The 8,616-nt window shown below is 34.5% G+C and overlaps 1 long non-coding RNA gene across 1 annotated transcript in view; it reads right to left on the minus strand.

Moving 5' to 3' along the window:
* Positions 1-8,410, minus strand: part of LOC144367721 (uncharacterized) — a 71,513-nt gene extending 63,103 nt beyond the window's left edge. The window contains exon 1 of the long non-coding RNA XR_013427245.1: positions 8,064-8,410. This is a non-coding gene — a long non-coding RNA (uncharacterized LOC144367721). The remainder of the gene's footprint in view (positions 1-8,063) is intronic.
* Positions 8,411-8,616: the final 206 nt, after the last annotated feature.

The following is an 8,616-nucleotide window of genomic DNA, read 5'->3' on the forward strand; positions in this document are numbered from 1 at the left end:
AATGATACATCCATGCTTATTTGCCATTTGTAGGAAATCATTTTGTGGAAAGTTGTCACTGTTGTGATAATTTTCTTTGATGCCTAATGGAAACTTGAAATACAGAATAAAACTCATTTACAGAATGATGTTCACAAATTTAAATGATAATTGACAAGACTATGGTATTTATTTATGTATAAAACTAGACAAATCCATGACACCGAATTCTTGTCTTGAAGGTTTGACCTCATAGCCGAATCTGTGGTGGTGTGTTTTCTACTTTGATTTCCTTTTGATTCTACTGGCTACATTCCTGAGTCTCACATAGCTATTCTCTTGGGTTATTTTACTTATATATCTATCGCTATTCATAGGTTGCCAGCAACTGAGGTTATCTTACTTGCTTACTTGCTTCATTTATTTTCAACTGCTCCTCAAATTTTCCAGGAAAATAGAAGATAATTTTCTACTCCTTCTTAGATGCCTCTCCAATAAATGCAAAGACTCCTTACTATTGCCTAAGATTTTTCAAAATGTCAATAGATATTCCATAGGCATACTGCTTATTACAACAATTGTGTTATATTTGTACTATAGTTGCTTGGAACTTTTTTCTTTATTTTATTTTATTTTATCTTATCACTTGACTTTGAGCTTTCTAAGGTCAGGGATTGTGTTTAGTTCATTTTTATATCTCCTGTAATACTCGGCTCAGTGGCTGGATAATCAAGAGAACTTCAAAAAACCCCTGCTGAATTGGCAAATACTAACTTGACAGGCAGGGACCACAAGAGGAACTGGGATGTCATTGTTTGGCTAAAATACTAAACTAATAATTGTGAGATAAGCCAATCTAAAATGAATCTCATAGGACATGTACAAATTATTCAATAGTACTCAAGTTTGTCAAATACCACGTTGGGTTCCTTTAACCTAATAGAGTCTGATGTATGGCAAGGCCTCATCTGTTCAATGGGCTGCTCATCTAGAGACGATGTGAAGCAGAGTAGGTAGAGTCCAACTGGGTAAAGCCAGAAGGACTGGCACAGGTGGCACACCTGGTGGGGCAAATTTTACAGTAGATGGTAGTTTTTATCAAGAGTACTAATAGCAGGGGCTGGGGATGTGGCTCAAGCGGTAGCGTGCTGGCATGGCATGCGCGGGGCGCTGGGTTCGATCTCAGCATCACAAAAAAAATAAATAAATAAAGATGTTGGGTCCACCAAAAACTAAAAAATAAATATTAAAAAATTCTCTCTCTCTCTCTCTCTTAAAAAAAAAAGAGTACTAATAGCAAAGAAGTGATGTCCAGCACAAGCAGAGGCAATAAAGTTAACAGTGTCCTTCTTGAGCTAAGACCTATGCAGTGACCAAAGGTTTGATGACTTAACCTCTGTCTTTAACATCCCTGACTTTACCATCTTCAGTCTATTTGTTTGGCTTTTGCTTATTCTCTGGCTTTGTTTTAGTTGATAAAGCAATCTTGACTTGGATTCTGTGTTGGACAGAAAGTCCTGACTTTCACGCTCTCTCTTTTTTTAACTTGTTCTAATTCTGTATTGGACAGAAAGTCCTGACTTTCTCTCTCTTTTTAAACTTGTTCTAATTAGTTACACATGATAGTAGTATGAATTTTGATATATTATACATATATAAAGTATAACTTCTCATTCTTCTGGTTGTACATGATGTAGAATTACATTGGTCATGTAATCATATATGGGCACAGGATAGTAACGTCTGATTTATTCTACTATCTTCCTATTCCCTTTCCCCATTCCCTTCCCTTCCCTTCATTCCCCTTTGTTTAATCTAAAGTATTTCTATTCTTCCCTAATGCCCACTCCCTTATTGTGAATTAGCATACACATATTAGAAAAAAAAATTAGCCTTTGGTTTTTTTGGTATTGGCTTATTTTACTTAGCATGATATTCTCCAGTTCCATCCATTTACTGGCAAATGCCATAATTTTGTTCTTCTTTATAGATGAGTATACACACACACACACACACACACACACACATACACCACATTTTCTTTATCCATTCATTTATTGAAGGGCATCTAGGTTGGTTCCATAGTTTAGCTATTGTGAATTGAGCAGCTATAACCATTGATGTGGCTACATCACTGTAGTATGCTGATTTTAAGTCTTTTGTGTATAAATCTAGGAATGAGATGACTGGGTCAAATGATGGTTCCATTCTAAATTTTCTGAGGAAACGCCCTCCTGCTTTCTATAGTATATCATGAATAGAATTAATATTTCACTTTATTTTTTTAACTAACCACTTTTAAACTTTAAAAGTTAGCATACACACATAGTGAGGCAATCTTATCCTAGATTCACATCCTCATCTACTCTCTTTTCTCCTATTCTTTCCATCTCTTCCATCTTCCTTGTTCCTCCTCTATAGGTAACCCCTCTACCTTCCTTCCCCTCCCTCCCTCCCTTCCTCCCTTCTCCCTTCCTTCCTTCCTTTCTTCTTTCCTTCCTTCCTTCCTTTTTTTGGTGTCTCCTTCTAGGATCATCCCAGCCTGGCCTCATGGATGGATGATGCTCCAGCTGAGACATGTGAGGGAAGCTGTCTGTATTCTAGCTTTACCTTCAAATCACCCCTTGTTAAGAATTTCCTAGAAACAAGCTACCCTCTGTGCCCTGACAGAATGCCTCACCCACAGATTTCACAAACATAGAGAAATGGGTATCTTACACCTCTGATATGAGAGGGGTTTGTTTTATTGCAATAGTAATTGAATAGTAAATTTTAATATCTAATAAAGATATATCCTGATCATTCTTTTTTTTCCAGAAAATTTCTGACTTGCTATAACATTTTTATATATGTTTTAAAACATATTGTAGTCTCCCAAATCCCTTTTACCAACACAACACAACCACCAATACCCTACATACACATACATCACAAATACATATATATGTATATATATGTCACACATATGTGTGTGTGTGTGTGTATGTATATAAATGTACAGATATATGCATAAAATGCACATGCATACATATCTTGTTTTTGAACAGAAAATCTCAACATCAAAATCTTTAATTTTTAATGATTTAAATTTTAATGATTTAAAAATTTAAATTTTTAATTTTAATTTCCTAATGAAATTACACGCACAGATACACATATGGGTAGGGGTATTTATATATATTTATAATTTCTTAGGTTGACTTAAAATTATAGAATATTATGATGAGATTTGTTGTTCAAAAATGGGATATATATTCCTGTTTATTAAATATTTTAAAGTATTCCTTAGTACTAGGGGTATAGTTCAGTGGTAAAAACATGGTCTTAGCATACATGAGGCCCTGTAATGGATCCCTGGAACCAAATCCAACCAACAAACCAATCAAACAAACTAAAGAAGACTTAGTTAAAAATGCAAGTCAAAAAACCACTATTGAGAATGATATGGACATAACTCAAAAGAAAAAAAACCCACACAAATAAAAAACACTAAAAATAGATTTTCCATATATCTAGTTATTCCACTTCTGTGTAAATATCCCAAGGACATGAAATCAGCATACTGAAGAGATTTCTGCACACCAATGTTTATTGTGACATTATTCACAATACCTAAGATATGAAAACAGCCTAGGTACCCATCAACAGGGGAATGAATAAAGAAAATGTGGTGTAATATATATACACACAATGTGCTACTATTCAGCCATAAAGAAGAATGAAATCCTGTCATTTGCAATGTAACTGGAGGATATTATATTATATTATATGGAATAAACTGGACATAGAAAGACAAAAAGCATGTGTTCTTTATTAAACATTGAAACTAAAAAAAAAAAAAAAAGAGGAAATGACCTGAATGTAGAATAATGATTAATAAAGGTTGGAAAGGAGGATGTCCATGAGAGGGAACAACAGATTGGATCAGTACACTCCGTAAATATGTTAAAATACACACTGAGCCCAATTAAAATGTATAATTTATACATGTTAATAAAAATAAAATAATTATTAGAAAGTTTGCTTAGCAAAAATTTAAATTTTTCTTTTTCTTTTTTTGGAACTGGAGGGATTGAACACAGGGGCATTTAATGTCTAAACTACATCCCCATCCCTTTTTATTTTTTATTTTGAGACAAGGTCTCTTTAAGTTGCCGAGGCTGCCTTTGAACTTGCAATCCTCCTGCGTCAGCCTCCTGAACCACTGGGATTTCAGTCATGTTCCACTGTGCCTGTCTAATTTTTTCAAGTGTACAAATCCTCCAAAATATCTATTAAAGACATTCTTAAGCATTTGATCCTTTTTTTAAAAATAAACAAACAAACTTTTACTTTTTTCAAAGCAGTTTTAGATTCACAGCATAATTGTGTGGAAGGTACAGAACTTTCCCCTCATCCCTTGACTCTGCACATGCTTTGTCTCCCCCATATTAACTTTTCCCCAAGAGTGGTATGCGGTTACACTTCATGAATCTACACAGACACATCCTTATCACCCAGACTCCCTAGTAACTTTCGGGTTCATTTTGGGTGTTTTATGTTCTGTGGGCTTGAACAAATGTATGATGGTGGTGTTTTCATTTCAGTTTTTTCATCATTATTGTGAATTGAATATTTACTTCTATTGTATTTAGAATTAGTAGTCTCTTACATATTATAAAATATTGATCTTTATGCTATTGTTGTAGCATCTTTGTGAATTTTCTCACTAATTTTAATATTTTTTAGTTGAGTTTTTTGAGGTTTTTCAGGAATAAAATTATACTCTGAAGAAAATAGCAGTTTAGCTAATTCTTTTCCCCTTTTTTACAGCTGTTATTTCTCCTTGTACATTGTCCAGTGAATCTAGGTTCAATATTTAATTATAGATACAGTAGGGAATATTCTTATTTTATTCATTACTTTAATATGAAATCATTAAAGCTTCATCTTTAACTGTGATACTGACTTGATTTGAACTAAATATAATATGTGTGTGCTTGTTGGTTTCTCTCAATCTATCTAAAAAATGTTAAAATATGCTAGTTTCTTTTTTAATACTCAAAAATATGCTGACATTTTAAAAAATTTTTTTGAAATCTACATAAGTGGTTACATAATTTTTCTCATTAGATCTATTAATATCGTAAATTATATTAAAGGCTTTTTATATTCCTCCATTTATTTATCAATTTAATACATATTTACCTAAACTGCAAGGCACTGCTACTTTTGAAGGTATTGGGGATACTGAGGCATTTCAGTATCCTGAAGAGATCCTGTCTCAAAAAAAAAAAAAAGCATGTTAAAGAAGGCAATAACAGAGAACTTCCAAGAAGAGCTTGGAAAAAGTTAATCTGCTTTAGAAATTCCAAGAATTTGGGATTGCTATGACTTCTTACGAAAGAAATTTTACCTGGAATACATCTCAATTTTAGGACTTGATACAAAAATATACTTTAATATGAAACATTAGTCTTCCCTAGGGGGCTTTTTAAAATGCCATCTAAGACCAGACTTGGAGATGCTTTGAAGTCATGTGACTCTGAAGAGTTAACGTGGAAGAAAGAAGGCATTTACTATTTGCTCCTTGATACATGAACAGGTCATTAATTTTTTTCCTTTATTATGGCAATTCCTGGTCACAAATCTATATACAAACTACTTAGAAAAGATGAGACAAAATGTTTTTAAATGCACATACAATGATAGAAACAATCAGTTACAATAAAATAACAAATAGTGAACAAGGCTCTTAATCTGATAAAATAAGTCCAAAAGTCATAATTGAATCAATGATCTGAGCTTTATTTGTCAGAAGGTCACAGAGAACAAGGAAGAAAGCATGATGATAAGCAGGAGGCAAAGGGGGAGAGATATGGAAGAAGGCTTGAGGTATCTTTGATAATCATATGCTTTTAATAGTAACAGTAAAAATGTTCATTTACATAGTGAGCTTCTTTTTCTCTTTCAGAGGTCAAGGTTTTCTAACCAATGATAAGCAGGATGCTTACCTTTCTTTTCTTCCTTGTGACTTCTATTGAATACTCCTCTAGCACATGGACCTATCCCATCATTCCTGACGTTGATTTAGGCTTTGCATTTGCACCACCACTGATTTGCACTCCATTTGGTATATATGTGCCTCATGTCAATGAGAAACCAGAGATGAGCAGAGAAATATTACTCTTTATGCATCTGCGAGTCAAGCAAATTGATTTGTGCAGATACTTATCTATTCTCTTCTGAGGGATTAGTGAAGTTCCAAAAAGAAACTATACTATAGAAGCAAAATTGCTAAATTCCTGGACAATTGGAGTTATTCCTGGAGTATTAAAAGGCACCTAAAATCTTAGACCCTTCAAAAGGAGATCGTATAAGCAGTTTCCTACTTGAAATTAGATTTCTTCCTTTTGTCTGGGTGGGGTGAGGGGAGAGGAGCTAGTTCAATTCGATCGAAAATTCACACATTCTCTTGAGAATAACTGTATTTTAATGGGAATGTTATGCTCAGTTCCCCATGTGGCATTCCTATGTGTACTACACAATCTCGAATAAGAATATGCATCTTCAGTGTGATTCTTCTGCTCTCAGACTTCTGTGAGTGAGAGACGGTTGGAAGTAGTAGGAAAAATGGCCATGGAACCTCCTGTTTGAAGCATACTTTTCAATATTCTCACCAGGGAAGACTTTGAGAAACTTCTGCAGGGTTTAATTAGAAATTTATTAGAAAAAGTACATCTTCAAAGCTCAGAACACTAAAATTTTCAGGATCAGACCAGAAACATCAATACTGAGAAAGGAATTATATTGCCGTTTGGTAAGGACCTTGCCATGCTCTGGGAGTAGGTGAGCCTTATTTTTGTAAAGGTGCCTGGAACTTCTTTCCTGCCTCTGCCTGAAAAGCCAACCAGAATCTTGAATGATTCTGAACTTTCATGACAGTTACTTAGGCAACAATAACAACAGAACCCACCCACCCATAGCAGAATAAAGAAATATTTAGGGCCCCCCAGTAATTTCTTTGATAGTAACCAGGGGCACCGCTAATTTACTGTTTCTTGTCAATGGATAGTCATCAAACTTTATCTCAGACTACCATAAGTGGTTTCTGTTTTTCTAAAGAAATGTTTTTATAAGAAATTATATTTAAGCAAAATAAATCAGAAGAAGAACAGAGTTATAAAGCTTGGTGCTTCACATTGCCTTGATCATAAATCAATAAATTCCCTCCCAAAGTAGAGTTGGAATGAAATGGAAGAAAACACACCAATCATTTGATCTAACAATATAATTTTATTTATGAGGAAATTTGAAGGTAAGAAGGATAAAAGACTTAAGAGTTTTTATTTCCTTAGCACAACCGTATCTATAGGTTTTTGTGTTTTTTAGCACCACTTTAAAAATCAAAGTGTAGTAACTCTTAAGAGATCACTCAAACAAGGTGATGCCAAAACAGAGTTATGAAAGAGTAAAACTGAAAGAGAAGCATTTAGCACAAACACAGGTACCAAACATACAATTTCTTCTCCGATTCTGGAAATTTTGACCCATAAGTGGTAATTTTTTTTTAAATTAAAAAAATATTTTTAGTTGTAGATGGACACAATACCTTTACTTTGTTTATTTAATTTTTTTCATATAGTGCTGGGGATGGAACCCAGTGCCTCATGCATGCTAGGCAAGCACTCTACCGCTGAGCTACAACCTCAGCCCAGTGGTCACATTTTAATGGTCCTTCCTTAGAGGGTGATGAGGAGTGTTGTATAGGGTGGTGATACTGTGGGCGTGACAGCCTATAAACCAAACTGGTCTTTCCCACAGGAGTTCTCCCTTTGCACAGGGACATGTTTTTTTTTTTTTAATTTACATTTGAATTCTGTATACTTACTGAAGTTGGAGGACAGTTGTAAACCTGAGAAATTCTGTTAGAGCCAAAGTGATAAGGATCCTGATACTAAGCCAAGTACTTGGTAATCAGGATCCATTGCCCTCCAACATTCAAGTTTATTTGCATTCTGCTAATTTAATTTTGAGATTTGAAATACATTTTAGATAGGATTGAAACATGTAACTATGAGGCAAGAAAAGTGTAGAAGACCTACCTTTTGAAGGGGCCCTTTCTTGAGGGTGTTAACCTCAGGTTTCCCTCCTGTAGCTCCTGAATCCTGTTTTCTGTAACTTTGATGACCTTTGACATTCCAGGCAGTACTAGTCAGGATTCGTGTTCTGAAAAATCTTCTCATCGCTTAAACTGTAGGACTCCATGCAGAAAACTGAATTATGACCAGTAAGCTGTTGTACTTGCTGGTAGCCCTTGCTTCAGGTGGTAACATTGAAGAAGAGACACCACATAGGCCAGAGAATCTGTGAGCTTGGCAGTGATTACTGCCCACCTCTCAAGGGATATGGATGGTAAAATTGACATATTAAGGCAGCAAACATAACCTAACTGCTGGATCATCTTCCAATCTCCAGCTCCCCAAACAGTACACCTGATTATATTAGATTTGTTCTGGAATATTGTGTTCTTGTTTTAAACCGAAGAACTCATCAGCTAATTATTGTGTTCAAAATTTATGTTCTCTATGTGCCACAAAGTATGCTAAAAATCACTGAATGTAATGGAACAAAAATTAAAATAAAATCAAAAACTTA

This window comes from Ictidomys tridecemlineatus, chromosome 11 (assembly GCF_052094955.1).
Source record: "Ictidomys tridecemlineatus isolate mIctTri1 chromosome 11, mIctTri1.hap1, whole genome shotgun sequence".
Classification (NCBI taxonomy): Eukaryota; Metazoa; Chordata; class Mammalia; order Rodentia; family Sciuridae; genus Ictidomys; species Ictidomys tridecemlineatus.